This window comes from Pleurodeles waltl, chromosome 6 (assembly GCF_031143425.1).
Source record: "Pleurodeles waltl isolate 20211129_DDA chromosome 6, aPleWal1.hap1.20221129, whole genome shotgun sequence".
Lineage (NCBI taxonomy): Eukaryota > Metazoa > Chordata > Amphibia > Caudata > Salamandridae > Pleurodeles > Pleurodeles waltl.
The window spans coordinates 1,151,482,018-1,151,504,938 of record NC_090445.1 but is presented as its reverse complement, the minus strand read 5'-3'; positions in this window follow the sequence as shown (position 1 = coordinate 1,151,504,938).

Sequence of the window (22,921 nt, the reverse complement as noted above, 5' to 3'; positions counted from 1 at the left end):
GACAATTCTTTGGTCACAGAAGTTCAAGAATAAACTGACTTGGTGGTTAGAGGATCAACATCTTCAGAAAGGAGGTTCACTTTTTCATGTTCCTCAAATGTTAGTAACAACAGATGCCAGTGGACTAGGCTAAGCAGCAGGACAAAACTCTGAAAGTTGTTTAGTCCAAATAAAAGAAGAGACACTGCTTGAACTGGAAGGAACTGCCACCAATCCACCAGGCTTTGATGTGGTTCACATCCATCCTGATTAGCAAAGCTGTGTTACCTGAATACACAATGTAACAGTGAAACAGTGTAACAGTGAAACATTATATCAACAGGCAGTTTGGGACTCATTCTCAAATGCTGGAGAATATAGCATACTCATTTTTTCATTGGTCAGAGAAATCCCAGTTATCCCTGAATGTCATTCCTATTCGGGGAACAGACAAGGTAGAAGCAGACAGATTGCAAAAGTGTCTAATGTCTTCCAAGGAATATTGTCTAGATCCTCACTTTCTATGCAGAAAATGGGGAAGAGGTGCATTGATGGTTCTCTTTGCGAATCAAGAGAATGCTTTGACTCCTTGTTTTTGTTCCCGGTATCAAGTCATAGGCCCTCATTACAACCCTGGCGGTCGGTGTTAAAGCGGTGGTAATACTGCCAACAGGCTGGCGGTAAAAAAAAATGGATAACGACCACGGAGGAAACCGCCAACACATTCAGCCACTTTAACACTCCGACCGCCACGGCGGTAGCAACAAACACCGCTCACCGCCAACAGACAGGCGGAGGACAATGTACCGCCCACCACATCACAACCCGCCTATCCGCCAGGGCAGTACCAACGCCATCAAAAGCACAGTGGAAACAGGAATTGGAAGGGAAACCACTCACCTCTCAACACTCAACGAAGAACCAGGACGCCATGGAACCCGAGCTACAGGTCCTGCTAATGCTGGTCTACCTCCTCATCTACCAGGAATACGAAAGGTGGCAGCGAAGACCACAGTGAGTGCTGCACCTAGCACATAGGCGAGGGGGGGGAGGAAAAAGAGAGTGACACACACACACGCAACAGGCAACACCCCCACCCCCACCCTCACCCTCACCCACAACACCATATACACAAACACATGCAGCAACATTACATTAACACCCCGTAACCCCCTGGAAGTATGCAAAGACAAAAGGAATTGAGGTAAACCATTGATATTTTAGAAATAGGCAGATATACCTAACAATTTGTGAAACAGTATTTACAAAAATATACAATATGTACATAAGGCAGTACATTGTCCATGCAAAATGTCCGTGGGCCACTGGGCCAAAAAGTCATGGGCCAAGCCCACACTTGACTCCTGCCTCAATATGGAGAGAACACTGCAGGGGCATCAGGTCGCAAACACACAGGCACCTCAGGGGGATGTGGAAGGGGGGCACCTCAGCGGGAAGATGGAATAACGCCACTGCTTCTGGAGGGGGCTCCATGCCCACAGCGATGTCCTGGGGAGTGCAAGGCCACAGTCTCTTAAGTCTCAAGTGGGTGGTTTGCCAAGTGTTTGGTCCTGGGGAGTTAAAAGCCACAGTCTCTCAAGTGGGTGGTTTGCCCACTGCTTGGTCCTGGGGAGTTCAAAGCCACAGTCTCTCAAGTGGGTGGTTTGCCCACTGCTTGGTCCTGGGGAGTACAAAGCCACAGTCTCTAAAGTGGGTGGTTTGCCCACTGCTTGGTCCTGGGGAGTTCAAAGCCACAGTCTCCCAAGTGGGTGACATCTTCCACTGGTTCTGGAGGGGGCTTAGTGCCTAGTATGCTTCATCCTGCCAAGGATTGGGTGAGTGGATGGCTTTCTTCACTGGTTCTGGAGGGGGCTTAGTGCCCAGTGTGCTTCATCCTGCCAAGGATTGGGTGAGTGGATGCCTTTCTCCACTGGTTCTGAAGGGGGCTTTGTGCCTAGTGAAGAAACACTTGATGTGTGGCCGTTCAAATTCCCTCACCTGGGTGTCTGAGGCACGAGATTTGCAGGGAACAGGTTGCATGAAAGTCCTTGGAGGCAGGGCTAGACTCCATCCTGGGGCGGCTAAGGCTGCATACTGATGGTAGTGCCAGTGCTGGTAGGGGTGCTGCCAGTGGTGGTGGGAGGCTCCAGCCCTTCTCCTGCAGCCTCGGATGGCTGCCCACTGGAGCTGCTGCTGCTGGTAGTGGCCCTTCTGTCAGCGGGGCAGGTGGCGGTGCTTGCGGCAGTGTCGGCGGCGGTGCTGGCGGCGGTGCATTTGGCGGTGCTGGCTGTGGTGCAGGTGCCAGTGATGGAGGGAGGCTCCAGCCCTGCTCCTGCAGCCTCGGACGGCTGCCCACTGGGGCTGCTGCTGCTGACAGTCGTGATGCTAGCGGTGGTGCAGGTGGTGGTGCAGGTGGCGGTGCTTGCGGCGGGGCTGCTAGGGGTGCTGGCCGCGGTGCAGGTGGCAGGGTTGGCGGTTGTGCAGGTAGCCACCAGGTCTTCACCTGCGGCCTCTGACGGCTGCAGTGTCTTGCCTGGTGTTTTCTGCCCCTTCCTCAACTTGGCATATAGTGGTGTGACCTTGGCTCTGGCAGCTGGAGTTTTTGAGGAGTCCTTGCTGGGTGGTTCGTGCTCCTTGCCCTTTCTGCATGCTGGCCCTTTCTTCACCTTGGCAGGTGGCGGAATGCTTTTGTCCTTTGCAGGGGTTGGTGGCACACTGGCTGGGTTGACAGGTTCCCCCTTTGAGCCTCTGTGAGTTGCGGGTACCACAGCGGACGGCGACTTGGTGGCTGAGGTGCTGGCCTGGGTTCTGGACACCCTGGCCCGAGGGGAAGGATGGGGGGGAGGGGTAGGGAAGAGGTCAATATTTGCCAGGAAAATCTTCTTAAAGACACTGGGGGAGGAAGAGGGAGAGGGTTTGGGAGTGGAGGAAGAGGGAGTGTTTGTAGGAGGTGTCTGTCTGCTGAGTTTGGGTGCAGGTGCATGGGCTGGATGCTGTTGTGAGGTGGATGGCTGTTGGGTGGGTGGGTGCTTGCATTTGTGTACTTCGGGAGGAGGGGTCACAGACACACTGGGAGAGGACACAGGGGACGTGTGCATGGTTGTGGGGGTGGTGACTGCTCACGAGGGGTGTGTTGTGATGGGCGTGCTGGTGATGGAGGTAGTGAATGAGGATGTAGTGCATGGAGACGCTACTGGAAGGGAGGTGGACGAAGAGGAGGAGGGGGACACAGTGGAGGCAGTGGATGTTGGTGTGTCTGCATGGGTATAGTGCTTGTGTGAGTGCCTGTGAGATGAAGTGTGGTGCTTATGTTTGCCTGAGCCACTTTTGTGTGGTGATTTGGATGAATGCCGGTCTTAAGGTGTGCTTGGGATAGGGTCGGGTTGAGGGGATTGGGACTCGGTACAGGGAGTTGGAGGGGGGAGGCTAGAGACAGGGACAAGGGCTGCCATCAAAGAGGAGGTCAGAGCCTGAAATGCTCTCTGTTGGGCCCCACGCCAGAGTGAATGCCCTCCAGGTATGCATTTGTTTGTTGCAAATGCCTCTCGACACCATGGATGGCATTCAGTATGGTTGACTGCCCAACAGTGAAGGATCTCAGGAGGTCAAAGCCTCCTCACCAAGGGCAGCAGGGCTGACTGTGGCAGGGGCTGAGGTGCTTGGGGCGAAGGAGATACCCACCCGACTGGGTGAGCGGGCACGGGAAACTTGCTGAGGGGCTGCTGGGGGGGCAGTACTAGTGGGGGGGGTGGCGGCTGTACCTGTTGTTGGGGTGGACACAGAGGTGTCCGCCACCGACAGGGAGCTTCCATCGGAGGAGGAGTCGCTGTTTGTGGTCTCCCCTCCTGTCCCCGTCATGGTGCTCCTCTCGCCCTCTATCCCACTGGTGCCCTCACCGTCTGTGGATTCGTCCTCCAGGCCCATGTGGGATGCAGCTCCCTCCATCGCTGGTGCCTCTGCTCCTCCGCCAGATGATGCCAATGCACACTGGGACAGGGTGACAAAACAAAAAGGGGGGGGAGGGACAGAGGATACACTTGGTCAATGCCAGCAACAACACCACCGTTGGCGTACACAACACACAGGGAGCAGCCCTATGCACTAGGCCATGCACTACCAGTTACTAAGAAAGTCACCAGCCCATGGGGTACAATGCCTAACGCCATTAGCTGCACACCTGAAATCCACAGGACCCTGTCCAGTGGTAGATGCCCAGTAACACTATTGGGATATGAGTGAATCTGAGCCTGCCCAACAAGGGACCTACGCTGCCATGTTTGCCCTGGCCTAGGGGCACCCATAACACCCATCCCCCACCCAGGGTACTGTTAACGCACGCAAAGTCTGGATTCAGAATCTGTACTCACCCCCTTGTGGCTGCTGTGATGCCCTCAAGCGCCCAGGATGCAGAACATTAGGGGGGTCATGGTGCAACGGGCACCCCTTCCTCGTTGGGAGACCAGCCCCAGCTGGGCCTCCGCTGTCTTCTTTGCCCAGCGGTGCAGGTCCTCCCACCTTTTGCGGCTGTGGGTGCTCCGCCTGTCAAAGACCCCCAGGGTCCGCACCTCCTTGGCGATTGCATGCCAAATACCCTTTTTTGATGGGCGCTGACCTGCATGGAAAAGACAGCAGAAAAGGGAATTAGTCAACAGTCCGGACCGTTAGACTCATGGCCCACCAGATCCCTCCCATCCCCTGACGCACATACATTGACCACCTTACATGCTGCACTCTGGCCAGGATCCCTCTGCGCCCCCCCCCAACATGTGGGTTACACACACAGCACTCCATACATTCATGGCCCATGTATCATGCTCACAGTGTACTCACCTGTTTGTCTGGAGGACTGTAGAGTAATGTGTACTGGGGTAGGACCCCATCCACCAGTTTGTCCAACTCCTCCGCAGTGAAGGCAGGGGCCCTTTCCCCAGACAGATGAGCCATTGTCGCTTCCAGACACAGGTCACAGCAGCACCTGCAGTGTTGGTCCTCTCCTGTTGAAGGTCAGGTAGCAAGTGAGTGAACAGAGAGAAAATGGCTGTGACATCCGCGGCGGTGCGTACCGTCACCGCCGGCGTACATCGCCATTGGCTCCTGGAATCCATAGGGCCCAATGATAACCAATGCGAAGTTGTGCAGCGGTCATCGACCGCCTACCGTGACGGCGCACAACGCCAGTGGAATTACCTCATTTCCACTTGTCCCTCCTCAAAGGTCAGGCAGCAGCCATTTCAGAGGGGCACAGGCCATGGCACCTAACTGTCACAGCAGACATTGGCACAGAAACTGATTGTCGGATTCACATACTGTTCTGTAAAGGAAGAAATTCATCATTAGTTCAATGGATCTGTGAATATGACCCTCTGCTCACTGTTTTCTTCCATAGGCTTTGACTGCTGAGGACAAATATGAGATGACGGCATCATCCGGTGTACAGACCCCTGGTGGACAATGTGACAATGGAGGACAGAAACATTATCATCACCTACAGACTTGATCGGGCCACAATCCAAGAACTGTGTGCCCAATTGGACCCAGACTTGATGTCTGCTCTCCCCCGGACCATAGGTATCCCCCCTCCAGTGCAGGTCCTGTCAGTGCTCCATTTCCTGGCAAGTGGTTCCTTTCAAACAACAGTGGCCATGGCATCAGGGATGTCACAGTCTATGTTCTCCAACGTGTTGACCTGAGTGTTGTCTGCCCTACTGAAACACATGCACAGCTACATCGTATTCGCCCAGGTGGAGGGTTTGGCCACAGTGAAGGCTGACTTTTATACCCTGGGACATATCCCCAACATCATTGGTGCCATTGATGGTACACATGTGGCATTTGTCCCCCTCCCACTGGAGAAATGAACGAGCGTTCAGGAATAGAAAAAGCTATCTCTCTCTGAATGTGCAGATGGTGTGTTTGGCGGATCAGTACATCTCCCCTGTCAATGTCAAATACCCTGGCTCTGTGCATGACGCCTTTATCCTGAGGAATAGCAGCATCCCATATGTGATGGGCCAACTCCAGAGGCACCGGGAGTGGCTAATAGGTGAGCCAAGGTCCCCAAACAGTATAAGTTGGTGTCTGGTTATGGGGTTGTCCCTAAGGGTTAGTATGTGTCTAACAGTTGTCCCTCGATATTTGCAGGTGACTCTGGTTACCCCAACCTCTCATGGCTACTGATCCCAGTGAGGAATGCCGGGACAAGGGCAGAGGAACGTTACAATGAGGCACATGGGCATACTAGGAGGATTATTGAAAGGACTTTCGGCCTCCTGAAGGCCAGGTTCCGGTGCCTCCATCTGACTGGTGGATCCCTGTACTACTCACCCAAGAAGGTGTGCCAGATCATCGTTGCATGTTGCATGTTGCACAACCTGGCCTTGAGACGCCAGGTGCCTTTTCTGCAGGAGGATGAGCCAGGAGATGGGCGTGTGGCAGCGGTGGAGCCTGTGGACAGTGAGGAAGTGGAGGCAGAGGAAGAAGATGTTGACAACAGAAGCAACATAATACAGCAGTACTTCTACACTGTAACTTCACTTAACTTATCAGTTATCTGTTGGACATTGTACATGGCAGCCTGATTCCCCTATGTCGATGGCCACTTACTGTACCCTTTGGCATCTCTATTTTCAGATCTCTGAGGCCCACCCTGGCTCCTGCTATATGTACTGCTGCCCACAAAAGGTCATTTCTAAGTATATTTGACTGTACATTTGACTTGCAATTCTTTGATTATGTTGAACTAATACATATTTTGAATCATTTGACAGACTTCAGATTAGTATTTGTTCCAAAGGTGTTTAATTACGTGCTCATAAGTAGGGGGGAATGTGCAATGGGCTGGGCTGATGGTGGAGGAAAGTCCAGGGTAGAGTCTAGTCTCTTGGTATCACAGGTGCTTTGTCCAATGGGGCATAGGAAGGGGAGCAATGGCAGTTCAAGGTGGACAGGGTGACAGACTGGGACAGAAGGGTGACAATCAGGAGAGTCTTATTTCCTTGTGGGGGTTTTGGCAATGTTCTCTGTCTTCTTCCTGGATCACAGGGACCGTTTGCAGGGTGGTTCTCCTTCTGCAGGGGGTGGGGTGCTGGTGGCTTGCTGTTCCTGTGGCGGGCCTCCTATCCACTAGCGCCGGTGGAGGTGGAAGGTTGTTCATCGATTTAGCTAGTGTCAGGGGCCCATTGGTGTGCCACTGCCTCCCTCATGGTGTTGGCCATGTCGCCCAGCACCCCTGCAATGGTGACCAGGACGGTGTAGTTGTGTTTGAGGTCCTCCCTGACCCCCAGGTACTGTCCCTCCTGCAGCCGCTGGGTTTCCTGCAACTTGGCCAGTATCTGGCCCATCATCTCCTGGGAATGGTGGTATGCTCCCAGGATGTTGGCAAGTGCCTCCTGGAGAGTGGGTTCCCTGGGCCTGTACTCCCCCTATCGCACAGCAGTCCTCCCAGCTTCCCTGTTGTCCTGTGCCTCTGAACTGTGAACCGTGTGCCCACTGCCACTGACCCCAGGCCCCTGATCGTCCTGTGTTTGTGGGGTTGCAGGGGAGGCTCTGTGGTGGGTTGGGACTGTGGCAGGGGAACCGACTGTCCAGAGGTCCCGGATGGGCCAGGTTGGTCATCCTGATCCAGGTGTGAAGAGCTGCTGTCGTCACCGTGGGCCTCTTCGGAGGGGGACTAGATGTAGCTGGCACCTCCTCTCCGGTGACGTTGAGTAGGGGTCCTGTAGGGATGCAAATGCAGTGTTATTGTATCTGCGTGTGCCATCTTGTGCATGGGTGTGTTTCCCTGTATGATTGTGATTTCCCTGTCAGCCTAACCTTGTGTGCGTGGTGATTTTGTGGGCCAGGTGATTCTCTCTAATGGGCATGCTGTGGTGATAGGTGTCCATTGAGGTCTGTGATGGGGGTCCATGCATTGGTGTGGCATGCAGGGCTTGGAATTGGGATGGGTGGGTTGTGATAGTGGGGTATATGTGAGGTGGAGGAGTGATGGGTGTGAGGGTAGGGGTAGTAGTTTGTGATGGCATGCAGGTAGGGTGTGGGGGATTACATAGTTAAAATTTGAGTAACCAGTCCACATGGATGTGGTGTGAGTGATATGTGTGAGGATGTGTGGGGTGATGTGTGTGGTGCTGTGTTGGGGTGTGTGGTGTGAGGTGCGTGGATGGTGTAGGGGTGATGGTGTTCTGTGGCTCAGATTGAGTGGTTGCTACAGGCTTGTGTCTCTCTCTGTTGGCAATCTTTTTTTTCGTTGAAAGGGTTGTTGGTAATGTGGGTGGGTGTTTTTTAGTGGTGTGAGTGTGTAGGTGTGGTGTGTGTATGTGTGTCAGGTGTGTGTAGTTTGCATTGTCCAATCCTGTGGTGTTTTGTAGATGTGTGTGTATTTTGAGCGCAGCGGTGTGTACCGCCAATGGTTTACTGCGGTTGGAAGACCGCTGCGGTGATTCGTGGGTCGTGATACTGTGGACGTATTCCTGTTGGCGTAACGGTGTGGGTTTTGCTATCGCCAGTTTATCACTGACCTTTGGTGTGGCGGACTTGTGTGGGTGTCTGTATAGTGGTGGATTTCTCAGTGTGGGTCATAATACTCGTAGCGGAATACCGCTGCGGTCACGGTATGTTGGCGGCCGTCAGCGCGGCAGTAGCTGTCATTTACCGCCATGGTTGTAATGAGGGCCATAATTTCTTATGGGTGAATGCTCTTTCCTGCCACTGGCCACATGGTCTTCTCTATGCTTTTCCCCAGTTCTCCCTGAACTCGAAACTACTAGTATGGATGAGGAGCGTGAAAGTCACAACAACATCATGACTCCGATCTTGTTGGTTTCCTCAACTTTGTAAGCTGATGACTTTTCCAGAATGGGTTTTCGTGATAGATTTGTCTCTGTTGAGACATCCTCCCATAATGATGGATGCTCTAGCTCACTCAGGTTATTAGCTTGAAGGCTGAGAGGTTGTGATTGCAAAGAAAAGGGTCCTCTCAAGAGCATGATTCATGGATCAAAAAGGAAGCTTAGGCTAAAATCATGCTCATGTCACTGGGCCTCTATTTCCAAGTGGTGCATTCTTAAGAATATTGATCCTCTTGCATGTCACAAGATGGGCATATTCTCCTTTCCTCAGGAAGGTTTTAATCTGGGTCTTTCAACTGCTATTCTCCAAACTTGGGTTCCATTAGGGCTCTGAAATAACAAAGGGGAGGAGTGAAGGAGTTTTAGAATTTTGTTTCTCATTTTTTTTAAAGCATTTCTATCCTGTGATGTGGTACAAGAGCATTAGTTGACTCCCAATTTTTAAAGTCAAAATAGGTTTCAAAATCACTTTAATAGTCCTTTTGAGCTGCTACAGTAGGAGTCACATGTCTCTAACCATCAAGGTTTTTTTTGGTGGCAATTGTGACAGTCAGAAGATAGGGAGTGTTGGCATGTCTTTTTTGTAGATCTTCTGGCATCAGAAGTTTCCCTCACAAACTGATTCAGAGGTTAGATTCAACTGTTGTTCCTAAAGTGGTATCCTATTTTTATTTAGACAAGAGGTGGTTCTAGCAGAATTTTTTTCTCATGCTGCTTCTCTCTCAGAGATTAAGAAACATTCTTTAGATGTCGGGATAAATGTAATGATCACCTTGGAAAGGTAAATGCTTTTCCATAGGTGGATAATCTTTTTGTAAATTCTGGTTCAACAAAAATCAGTTTTACCTCATGGCTTCAAGGTTGACACTACACTAGCCACACTCCCTGGGCACACTTCAGTTAATCCTACTCTCAGATGTTGAGTAAGGGCTTCTGTTGGGGCAGAAAGGTCCCTTGCATGGGGGCAGATGTGTGTCTCTGCCCTGAGTGCCTCAGTTCCAACAATGTCCGGATTCCTGGTGCTTATTTTTGTTGACCTGGCTGAACACTGACCATGGGTGTGCACCATGACATAGGACTGTCTTGCTCATTGCAGTCTTGTTGGACAGGTAGGGGCAGCTAAAGTGCTACCCCCATAGTGCTGAAAGGCTACTGCCTTTGCCAGTTCATAGTGTTGAAAGGATACTACCTTTGCCAGGAGTTAGATAGCATGGTGGTGGCCTCATATTCTGTAGTGATCAGTAGAAGTGATTAGTGCCTTCATACCTGTATCACTGGAGTGAACCTTACAGGCTCACTAATTTAAAGAGCTGCTGCTGTATGCTTAACTCACTCTTGGCCTATATAAAGTTAGTATGTAGCGCTGTGCAGCATGTGTGTTTTATGCATGTGCTGGGTGTATGTGTGCCTGTTAATGGTACTATATATGGAAGACTCTGGGTTACATTTCTGGAGGCCCAGGACTGACTGGAGGAGCATGGCAGATTTGTGGATTGCTGCACTCCTACGAGCTGGGTAGGACACACATTGGAGGAGAAGGAGCCAGTCTCTTCAGTACACTTCAAAGAGCCCTCTGGAAAGGGACTTGGGCACATCTCAGAAAGGAGATGGATAAGAGTATCACAAAGATTAGGACTCAGGCCCAGGGGAAACCTTTTGATGCACATATCACTGTCCCTAGTCTCTAAAAGAGTTATCTATTTGACAATAATGTGTTACGCATTATCTGAATCGCCATCCCTCTACTGCAACTTGTGGTAAGCCTTCTCTGCTTGCTATTACTACCTTGGGAGAGCATAGAGTAAAAAGAAGTAACTTGATTATTGAATTATAATTCAACAAAACTGCATAATGTGAAACCAGAATACCTTGGATCAACCCCAGTTTCCCCTCTATGCATGATCCTATACAATCGTTTTATTTCACTTTGTTTCCTCTTTCTTTATTATCATATGTAAGTGCACCTGGAAACACAATAGTTCAGGATCTGCGTACAAAACCTTCTCCCCTGATTTAACAAATTCTAATGTTGTCCAAGTATAATAACAATCCACGCAACCCAGGGGAGTGTACATGACAACTGACTTGCCTCTGAGTTTCACTATTGGCTTTGTTGTTAGAGAGGGAGGAGACATGAAAATTTCTACGTTCATTTTTGAATACTATTACTTTTAAAATATACTTCTCAATTAACAGATACAAACTGATGTACTAATGTGAAATGATTCTGCATGTTAATGAAATACACATTTTTTGGATTTTTGAGGTGACTTTACCATATTTTTACATGTTTATTGCAAGATGTCTTTAAAAATGAATGTAGTCCTAAAGTTAGGATGTGCAGGGTACTTCAATTGCTTCTTTTTTTACTCCAGGTAGAGTGTAAATAAATGCTTACCCATTTATTTAACATCTTTCTGAAATGTTACTGCTCTCTAAGGGAAACAGAAGCCCAGTGTTGCTGTTCACCAGGGGACTGCTTGTAGACGCCAGGAGGGATGCATGCGGCCCCAGGGATATACTCTCAGTATCACTAGTCTCGTCACACCCATGGCATGTGTTATGGGGCTATCGAATTTGGGGTCAATCATTGGAAGAAAATGGGAAATCGTCAACAATCACAGTCCTTGTCAGGGTGAACCATAAAAGTAACCAAATTAACCTGTGCTTAATGGTCTGGTAGCTTGGCACAAAAGTAGTCAGGCTTAACTTAAAGGCAATGTGTAAAGTATTTACGCAGCACACAAAGAGTATAAAGTGAAAACATAACACAGGGAATTTAGAAATATAGCGTGCATTTCAATAAATAAAATGATACCAGAACCACAACAATCCAATCAATAGAACTGGGGATATTAGGTTTTAAGGTTTTTGGTGAGAATAGCATCTAAAAGGACATAGGGGGTCATTCTGACCCTGGCGGCCGGTGGCCGCCAGGGCCACCGACGACGGGAGCACCGCCAACAGGCTGGCGGTGCTCCCACGAGCATTCTGACCGCGGCGGTTCAGCCGCGGTCAGAAGCGGAAAGTCGGTGGTCTCCCGCCGACTTCCCGCTGCTCGGGGGAATCCTCCATGGCGGCGGAGCGCGCTCCGCCGCCATGGGGATTCTGACACCCCCTACCGCCATCCTGTTCCTGGCGGGTCTCCCGCCAGGAACAGGATGGCGGTAGGGGGTGCCGCGGGGCTCCTGGGGGCCCCACTGTGTATTTCAGTGTCTGCAATACAGACACTGAAATACGCGACGGGTGCAAACTGCACCCGTCGCACCCCTGCAACTATGCCGGCTCAATTGTGAGCCGGCGTCCTCGTTGCAGGGGCATTTCCTCTGGGCCGGCGGGCGCTCTTTTGGAGAGCGCCCGCCGGCCCAGAGGAAATGTCTGAATGGCCGCCGCGGTCTTTTGACCGCGGTGCGGTCATTTGGCGGCGGTACCTTGGCGGACGGCCTCCGCCGTCCCCCAAGGTCATAATCACCCCCAAAGAGTCAAATGCGGTCACCGGGTTGCCCTTAACTGTGGCAAAGTCACAAGTTGAAAATTGACTGCTATGGAGCATGGGTGAGATACGAGGCCGAGGTTAGTCCAGCTGAAAAGTTACCATCTCAAGTCCAGCTCCAAGAGTTCCATTTGCATTGAAGGAGGTCACGAGGAGAAGGCTTCAGGACAAAGACAAAGGGGGTCATTCTGACCCTGGCGGCCGGTGGTTCAGCCGCGGTCAGAGGCAGAAAGTCGGCGGTCTCCCGCCGACTTCCCGCTGCTCGGGGGAATCCTCCATGGCGGCGGAGCGTGCTCCGCCGCCATGGGGATTCTGACACCCCCTACCGCCATCCTGTTCCTGGCGGGTCTCCCGCCAGGAACAGGATGGCGGTAGGGGGTGCCGCGGGGCCCCTGGGGGCCCCTGCAGTGCCCATGCCCATGGCATGGGCACTGCAGGGGCCCCCGTAAGAGGGCCCCACTGTGTATTTCAGTGTCTGCAATACAGACACTGAAATACGCGACGGGTGCAAACTGCACCCGTCGCACCCCTGCAACTACGCCGGCTCAATTCTGAGCCGGCGTCCTCGTTGCAGGGGCATTTCCTCTGGGCCGGCGGGCGCTCTTTTGGAGAGCGCCCGCCGGCCCAGAGGAAATGTCTGAATGGCCGCCGCGGTCTTTTGACCGTGGTGCGGTCATTTGGCGGCGGTACCTTGGCGGACGGCCTCCGCCGTCCGCCAAGGTCATAATCACCCCCAAAAAAGTCATGCGTCGCTGAGGGTCGTTGCTGAAGCATGAAGATTCAGTTGTTGCTGGAGTTTTACATTGGCGGTAGTGGGCTCACATTGCTGTAGTGGTGCGTAGTGCAGGGCTGGATTTGCCGGTCATCGTAGACGACCTCTTTCAGCTCTTTCAGCTCACTGAAGTTTCACGCTGGTGGTTGTCAGGGGTGGTAGAGTTCAGAGGGAACGGGCCTGTTTACAGTCATGAAGAGTCCAAACTTCAAGAGTTATACCTTTTATTCTTTGTAGATTTCCTCTGATGCCAGCCAAAGGTCCACAACCTGGGAGACACCTTTTGGGGATCAAGACTCACTCTAGCAAAGATCAGCAGCAGGTCTCAGGAAGGTCCAGGTGCAACAGGTGAGCTGGGCTGGGCAGTTGCAGGAAGGTCTTTGAAGCTCTTATTCCTCTAGCTCATGGACCCTACAATACTAAATGTGATTTCAGCGGCACAGATAGCTCCAAAGAGATCCACGTGAGAGAGAAAGACCACCTAAAGCCAAGGGGGAGTGAGAGTATGCACAAGTGATCTGGAGAGATATGTAGACGCCAACCGGGCCAAAGTAAGAAGAGTTGTACACAATAGAACATTAGAAGCTGCATCAAGACTGTTTGGTATTATTGAGTTACAAAAATATGTTAGAGGGCTGGTGGAGTGTGCCATTGATTCAACAAATAACTCAAATCAATGTAGCAATTAAGAATATCTTCCCTAGATGCTTGCTGCGAAAGGAATTTACAAATACAAATGAGTTCATTCAACAAGAAGTGACATTTTATCATCTTTAACTTTACCAGTGGAATAAAGCTGAAGTTCCTTTCTCCTTGAATCTTTTTCTAGAACTGTATTTTTCTTTTTAAAAGCGGTAGTTAACCTAGCGTGGTGTCTTCCCTTTACCACTGAAAAAGATAAAGTATCTGAATGGGATTAGATAAATCTTTGTAGCTACATAGATTGGGTTCAGATCCTGCATCCCCTTTCACCAGATGGGGTGTTCTTTAACTCAGTGTTGCTACCTATACCTTGGTTTCATTGCCTGCTTGAACTGAGACTGTTTAGAGGAGATTGGGTTTGTAGCTGAGCAAGTCAGGCAAAAATAGCATCCCTGCATTACAAAGAGCAGGCTAAACAGATTATTTTAAAGAGATGTTTGGGTGAGGGTGCCTCTTCCTTCTACAAACTGTGGAGGAAATGAGGCTGCACTGTGTTATACAACCCTTTCCAAATAAATTAGTTTGTAATACAAAGGGTTTACACAACAATATGAGGGAAAACTCATGGAACATTCTGATACCAGCAGGTGTGCCACAGTACAAAACATGTATTATTTCTCTGCTTCAGTACCTTTTATGTGTGCCATTCAGAAAGGTTTTCACCAACAAAAACAATGAACGAAAGGCAAATTGTGCTACCTGAGAGGCATGCCTGTTAAAATAAGGCTATTATTCTTTCCATGTCAGTCCATATAAATGCATGTGCTAAAAAAATTAAATCTCATCTCATCAGAATTGTTATGACTGTACACTGGATGTAGACTGAGGATACAGCCATCTTACACCTGAGTACTTCCAATATGAGTGCCTTTTACTTGACGGCTACAGCTGCTGACTTTATGCCATTGCAAAGTACATGTCCAATACACTATACATCTTTTGACAGGTGTACCCATCCCTCTAACTTCTTGCTTCCATTTCTCCAACTCTGTATGTCTCTCATTCTTTCAGCACTATTTCTACCTCTGTTATATCACTGGTGACATCGCAATGTGCTATCTAACACCTTATTTCAAAACAGGTGTTTGGCCAGGTGACCCTGGTCAAGAACCTAATAGCTGGCCTGCAATATGTTTTTTGGTGATTGCCAGCAGAGCCTAGATTCTGTTGTGCAGCAGGGATTTGTCCCATTGACTTGGGTTCTTAAACATGCAGACTGAAGGATGAAATCCTCCATAAAAATGGCTGATGCGTTCTTTCCAGGCTTTCATCACTTTGATGAAGTAACAGTTGCAGATGACACATGACTTTCTGATGCTGGTGGCTTGCACTTACACTCACAGACTACGCCAGAATTCTGCTGCTCATCCTGGACGACAAGCTCAACATGACAGCACAATTCAATGCAGTGAGAGGTACCAACTTTCACATCCCATGAATGCTCCGAAAAATCTTCAAGAGGGTGTCACAGAACATCAGACGAATGGCCATGCAAGCACTAAGCACAAGCGAACTTGACTACGGCAATGCACTCTACACCAGATTCTAAAAGCAGCTCCTACAGAGAATTTAGACCACGCAGAGATTCGCTGCAAGACTTATTTTCAACCTCTCATGCCACACCAAGATTTCACCACACCTCAGAGAGCTTCTCAAAGAGCTCCACTGGCTTTCCAATTCTAAATCCTCTTGCACACATAAAAAGCCTTGCAACACTAGATCAGTATTTTTTTATTATTTTGTTAAATCAGACTTCGTCATAGTAAGTACAGCTCAAACTGAAATTTCAATGAATAGCCTGAGGAATAACCCCTGCTAGAAACACATAGGGCCTCATTCCGACCCTGGCGGTCTGTGACCGCCAGGGCGGAGGGCAGCGGAAGCACCGCCAACAGGCTGGCGGTGCTTCCTGGGCTATTCTGACCGCGGCGGTAAAGCCGCGGTCAGAAAAGGGGAACCGGCGGTGTCCCGCCGGTTTTCCCCTGGCCCAGGGAATCCTCCATGGCGGCGCTGCTTGCAGCGCCGCCATGGGGATTCCGACCCCCTTCCCGCCAGCCTGTTTCTGGCGGTTTTCACCGCCAGAACCAGGATGGCGGGAACGGGTGTTGTGGGGCCCCTGGGGGCCCCTGCACTGCCCATGCCACTGGCATGGGCAGTGCAGGGGCCCCCTAACAGGGCCCCATACAGATTTTCACTGTCTGCTTTGCAGACAGTGAAAATCGCGATGGGTGCCACTGCACCCGTCGCACCCCTGCAACTCCGCCAGCTCCATTCGGAGCCGGCTTCCTCGTTGCAGGGGCTTTCCCGCTGGTCTGGCAGGCGGCCTTTTGGCGGTCGCCCGCCAGCCCAGCGGGAAAGTTGGAATGGCTGCTGCGGTCTTTTGACCGCGGGGCGGTCATTCGGCGGTAACCGCATGGCGGTCGGCGACCGCCGCCCGCCGCGGTCAGAATGACCGCCATAATTATTAAACATGTCACACATGGATGGTACACTAACAACATAATAGTAATACAAAATAAGACTTTCAAATAACAAAAACTACAGCAAGACATAGCTAGGTTGTACAATATAAATCTATCCGACCTCCACCACTTCGATTGCAGGGACCTAAAGATTAATTTCAACATTAAATTGTGGATCGTAATTAAATCCTGCCCAAATTCTATCCAATCTTTTAAAAGAGTGGATACCCCTGGCCTTGGCCAGTGCCAATTCAGACTTGTATCTTTTCTGGGTGACAGCCTATCACTCAGCTGTCCTTGGAGGTAATGGAGCACCCATACCCTGGTGATACAAAGTCTGGACAAAACTATCACAATAGCCAGCATCTGTCTTAGACTAAGACCAAATTGTATTCCATATCCCAATATGAACTCCTTAGGGGTAAACTGTACTTCAAATCCAGGGCAAGATGTTAAGAATTTGGTCACCCCTTCTGAAAATTCCTGCAAAGCAAGTCATATAACAAACATGTGTAAGGTATCTGCTGCATAACATCCTTATTTAAGACACTTAGGGCCTGATTTAGGGTCTGGCAGAAGGGTTACCCCGTCACTAATGTGATGGATATCCCGTCCAATGTATTATGATTTCCATAGTCTATAATTGGATGGTAATGTGGAGGATGGGATATCCATCACATTTGTGACAGTGTAACCCCCTCTGCACAACTCAGGTTCCTGCTCCACTTTGTGATTTTTTCCGACATGTAATACAACATGCAGAAGGTCTTGAATTGTTGCAATTTAAGATTTATAAAACGTATTGAACCATCAATACTCTACAGGACACTGTGAATTTTAGGAGCCAGAATCTCAAAAGAAAATACCTTGCTCAATTTGACAGCAAGTAATGGGCTATCATCCACCCTATACTGACAGAATCCTAGATAGATTGTAGTAGTGAGCAAACTCCTAAGTGCCTTATGTAAGAAAGAAAGTGTGTCAGACCCTACCAAAGCAATTGTATACTTGCATCCTGACATGAAGAAATCCCTTTTCTGCAGGTATTTAAAAATAAGTGATGGGGGAGACCGAAAGATGACTGGAGCCCAGTAAATGCACAAAACCCATTAAGATCATAGAGCTGCCCAACCCTCTCAACCCCGTGCCTTAAACAAGCCTTGCCCTTTGAGTCGTGGAATACAGCTGGTAAAGCTGGGTTGTACCACAGTGATGTGTCCCCGTGCCTTAGCAACAAGGAATATTTAGTGCAAATTTTCAGCCATATACTAATAGTATCCCTAGTGAATTTGAACCTAACACGTTTAAAATAGTTAGGATCCGCAAGTCATTAAAGAAATCGCTTATAATCAGACCCTGGTGCAAGGTAAAAACTGAGGGGTCTTGGTCACCCTGTGTGAGCAGATTATGCAAGCGGTCAGCAAATTCTGCACATAAATATAACTTAAAAGGGGTGTGGTCAACCAAAATGGCTGAGTGGACGTGATCCACAATGGCTCCACCGAGCACCCCGCAGTTCATCGCCATCGGAAGCCATTTCCGTATCTCTTTACATTATCTGACACGAGGATGGTGGACCCCGCAGACTGGCAGACTGGCATACTGCCCTTTTGCCACAAGCCTCTTTAGGTGAACAGCGGGCAGTGGGAACCAGATGAGGCCGAATGGTGGAAATATGGCAGACGCACCGACCTCGCTTCACTCTGGGACAGAGTGAATAGTCTGAAGGCCCCTGGCCCCTCAAAGGATGTTGCTGGGGGGAACCGGAGCTTGGAAGAGGCCCCTGTGGTAAGCAGCATATGATTCCCCCCTTCCAAATTGGCCGCCACACTTAGCGATGCAGTGCATGGGCCTAGGACCCATAACAGGCTGCGATTCCCTGAGCACTGCAAGAAGTGAGCTGCCCACTTACCCCAGCATCGGGATGAAACCCAACCTGGCCTGAGGCACTTACAACATCCCCTGTTGGAACCCGGGGACTGCAGAAAAGGGGAGAGAGAACCATAGAGATGCCTGTCTCATGGTCTGCCTGACCTCAACATGGCACCCGCCTGACCTTCAGAGGCGCACAGGACCCACGTGTCCATGGTCTCCTCATAATATGTGCCGCCGGTGCCTCCCTGATCGATCACCGCTCATCTGGCAAGGCTCAGGAGGACTTTAATACTTTGCATAACTCAATATGCAGTAACAAGACTTAAAGCAGCTCATTGCCCAAATAGCTATATTTACGGACCTGCCCTCACCAGTGGTTGTACAGACCCATAAGCTACCACATCTCATTCTAATTAACACACAGTGGACTAGTCTCTATGCCACCTAAAAAGTTCAAAGCAACAGGATGTCCAACTATTTCACTCCACCAGGGACGAAAGAGGAACTCCTCTCTTCCCTCCGTGACCTTAAGATGGAGCTATGTGAGGAACTAAAAGCGGACATTGCTGCTTCCTTTGAATCCTTTAAAGCGGACATCAACTTGTGGGTGACCACATTACAATTAAATGTCGACTCAGTTGGTACCCGCACTTTGGACCTGGAATCGAAAGTGCAGGATCTGGAGCAGCGTATGCTCCCTTTGTGACAGAAAGTGGAACATCTCACCTCACAACTACACCTCCCTCTTTTAAAACGTGAGGACTTGGGAAATCGATCCAGAAGGGACAAAATCCAAGTGAGGGGCCTAGAAGATGGAATCCGAGGGACCAGATTTGGAAGCCTTCATAGTGGGTTTCTTCCCCGAACTTTGAGAACAGGACAACCTGAGGTGAAAGTGGAACAAGTGCACAGGGTGGGACTGTGGGCCACGGCATGGGGGAAATGGCCCAGAGATATACTCGCCAAATTAAGGCCCATATTTATACTTTTTTAGCGCTGCGTTTGCGCCGCTTTTTGACGCAAAAACGGAGCAAACTTACAAAATACAATTGTATTTTGTAGGTTTGCGCCGTTTTTGCCCCATTTATACTTTTTTAGCGCGGCGTTTGCGCTGCTTTTTGACGCAAAAACGGCGCAAACTTACAAAATACTATTGTATTTTGTAGGTTTGCGCCGTTTTTGCGCCAAAAAGCGGCGCAAACGCGGCGCTAAAAAAGTATAAATAAGGGCCTAAGTTCTTACAAAATGAAAGAACAAATTCTCTGCGCAGCGCAACAGCAGGACACTGTCACTTTTCAGGAAGGAACCTGCTCGCTGTTCCAAGATGTTGCTCCAACGACGCTGGCACGGAAGCTTCAATTCAAACCCATAACGGACTCCCTCCGTCATGATGGTGTGAAATACTGATAGACCTATCCTTTGGCATTGCCTTTGAATTGAGCAACAAGCAGCACCACTTTACGGACTTGGATGGTTCAGCCTCTCTTTTGGCCACCAATGTCACTTCCTCTGCAACCCAGGGGAATCAAGGTGGATGTCCATAAATGACTGCACCGGAAGTCCTACTGCTGCAGACTGGCAATCCCAACGGAAAGGGAACCAGACGGAAATGAGACAGCAAGTAGTGATTCCTGACACTACTGTCTGTCTCTATGAGGCAGCCATACTCAACTAAATTTTTTGCCAGCTTTGAGGAGTTGTTGGTATGAATGATGATCTTCTTGGTCCCTATCCTGATGGGGGCAGGGAAGAGTGTCATGGATTTAATGACATTACAACGTTTCAACCCCCTATGGGCCTGTATATTTTATGCAAGTTACAGCAGGTGACAAGTAGGAGATGGAGTACTTTGTTCAATACTCTTTGTATTTGCAAACTGCAGGGGCGCTTGGAGGGTTAATGTCCACTAGACCCTTAGAGTCAGGTTTACAACAAACACCAGCAGCGTGGTGCTTCACCCAAAATCAGCTGCGCAACGCTGCGCCAGTTTTGAAACTCAAGGATGCGTGGTATTTACAAGAATACGGCACGCCACGCCACTGTGTTTCCCCCTGCGGCAGCACAAAATTAAGATTCCTATCGCCAGTGCCTGTGTTGAGGGAACTGATTGTTTATGTGCAGGAAGGTGTCCTTTCCTGCACATAAACAGTCTACAATTTCGATTTGACACTTCTATGTGTGCTGTATAATGCAGCACACACAGAAATACCAAACTTAATTTTAGAATGATTGTTTATATGCAGGAAGGGACATGTTCCTGCACATAAACAAACATTCATGGTGGTTTTGCTCTTTCTATGTGTGCTTCAGAATGCAGCACACATAGAAAAAGCAAAAATGAGTAGAAATGAAAGCATTTCTCTTTGTTGTGCCGTGCTAACGTTACCCCTCGTGTGGTGTTAGATTTGGCGCTGCCACAGATTTATAGATTCTTGTAAATCTGGGGCAGTGTCTAAAGCAATGGGTGTTGCAGTGGAACACCATGTTTGGGCTGATCCCTTTTTTGTGTCTCTTGTAGGGTAAGCAGCTTATTACTCCTCCTTTACATATTTAGATTGTATTAAATACTCCAACATGGAACGTTAAGGGTCTTAACTCCCCTGACAAGCACTCTCAGATCTCCAGGAAACTCACCTTAAACAGACCAAAGCGCACAGACTATGTCATAGATCATACCCCCTAATATGTACCTCTTCTGCCAACACGTAACACAATGGAGTTGCACTCCTTTATCACTCTTCGGTTAAATTCCACTTTCTCAATAGCAAGTCAGATAATGAAGGGAGGCTTTTGATGGTGAAAGGGCTTATTGATGGCCGCCCCTGCACCATTGCCACAGTTTATGCCCCTAATACTGTACAGGCAGAGTTTCTTAGCTCCTCCCTTTCGTCACTGGGTGGCTTCGCGGAGGGCGATATCATACTGCTGGGAGACTTCAACTTGATATGGGATCCAAATTTGGACAGCACACACCCACACAAATCCCCTACTGGACTGTTACCTAAAGCCACCAAAACGATTCTGCATCAATTGGGTTTGATTGATGCCCGAGAGTAATAAATCATGACGTGCAAGTCTATACTTTTTCTCCAACACTCATAGAACCTATTCTAGATTAGATCACACGTTTATTAGCCAATATTTATAACATTCCATATTGACCACTACCATTCACACTATCATCATCTCAGACCATGCTCCCTTAAAAATTGTCCTTGAATAGCGCACTCCCCAGCCACGCTATTGCAGATAGTACTTCCCTAATGTACTGTCAAGGGACCTCTTCTTCCGTTCAGAACTGCGCAAGACAATTAAAGAACTTTTTCAGCTTAATACGAATGGAGACACTGACCCTTCCCTTACCTGGTACGCCTTTATGGCGGTTCTTCAGGGAAAGTGTATATCATTGATGACTACTGTTAGACCTGACAGCCTTAGGGTGGTCACCCCTAACTTTTTGTCTGCCTCCCTCCACTTTTTAGACACTGTTCTTGCTGGTTTTAAGACTCTGCGCACTTTACCACTGCTAACCAGTGCTAAAGTGCATATGCTCTCTCCCTTTAAACATGGTAACATTGGAACATACCCAATTGGACTATTTAATTTACTTATAAATCCCTAGTAGAGTGCACTATATGTGCCCAGGGCCTGTAGATTAAATGCTACTAGTGGGCCTGCACCACTGATTGTGCCACCCACTTAAGTAGCCCCTTAACCTTGCCTCAGGCCTGCCATTGTAAGGCCTGTGTGTGCAGTTTCACAGCCAATTCGACTTGCCATTTAAAAGTACTTGCCAAGCCTAAAACTACCCTTTTTCTACATATAAGACACCCCTAAGGTATGCCCTTGGTACCCCATAGGGCAGGGTGCTGTGTAGGCAAAAGGCAGGACATGTACCTATGTAGTTTACATGTAATGGTAGTGTAAAACTCCTACAATTGTTTTTACAATGCTGTGAGACCTGCTCCCTTCAGAGGCTAACATTGGGGCTGCCCTCATACATTGTTTGAGTGGTAGCTGCTGATCTGAAAAGAGCAGGAAGGTCATATTTAGTATGGCCAAAATGGATGATATAAAATCCTACTGACTGGTGAAGTTGGATTTAATATTACTATTTTAGAAATGCCACTTTTAGAAAGTGAGCATTTCCCTGCACTTAAATCTTTCTGTGCCTTACAATCCAAGTCCATTTCTAACAACTACCCTAACCCAACAGAGAACAGGGGAGAGAGAGATGCTTGAAACTGAATTATCGAAAACTGACTAGGCCCATAAAGCTGCACCCACCCCTACGCTACAGAAGAAAGTCACGGCCCTCCGGGATAAAATGTTAAAGCAATATATGCTAAAAGAGCGGAACTATCCCTCCTGCAGCTCAAACAAACCACTTATGAGAGAGGACACAAGGTGGGTTCGCTGTTGGTGAGGCAATTACATTGCAAACAACAGAAAACCTATATTAGGCAGATTTATGACGAGACAGGTATGCCACAACATACAGAGGAAGAGAAGGCCCAGGCATTTCAAGATTTCTACCAAAAACTTTACACTTCTGACTCCAAAGATGACTGGAAGCAGCTAGCCTACATAGTTTATCCAACCCTTAACAACACTTAAGTGACCCCATCATGACAGAGGAGGTGCAGCATGCTATAGAGACTCTTAAACTTCATAAAGTCCCTGTCCTCAATGGCTTCAATATACAATTCCATAAGACTTTCAGCCCAGATCTGATTCCCCACTTGACTGAACTGTTCAACCATGCAGCAGATTCCCATACAGTCACCTCCTC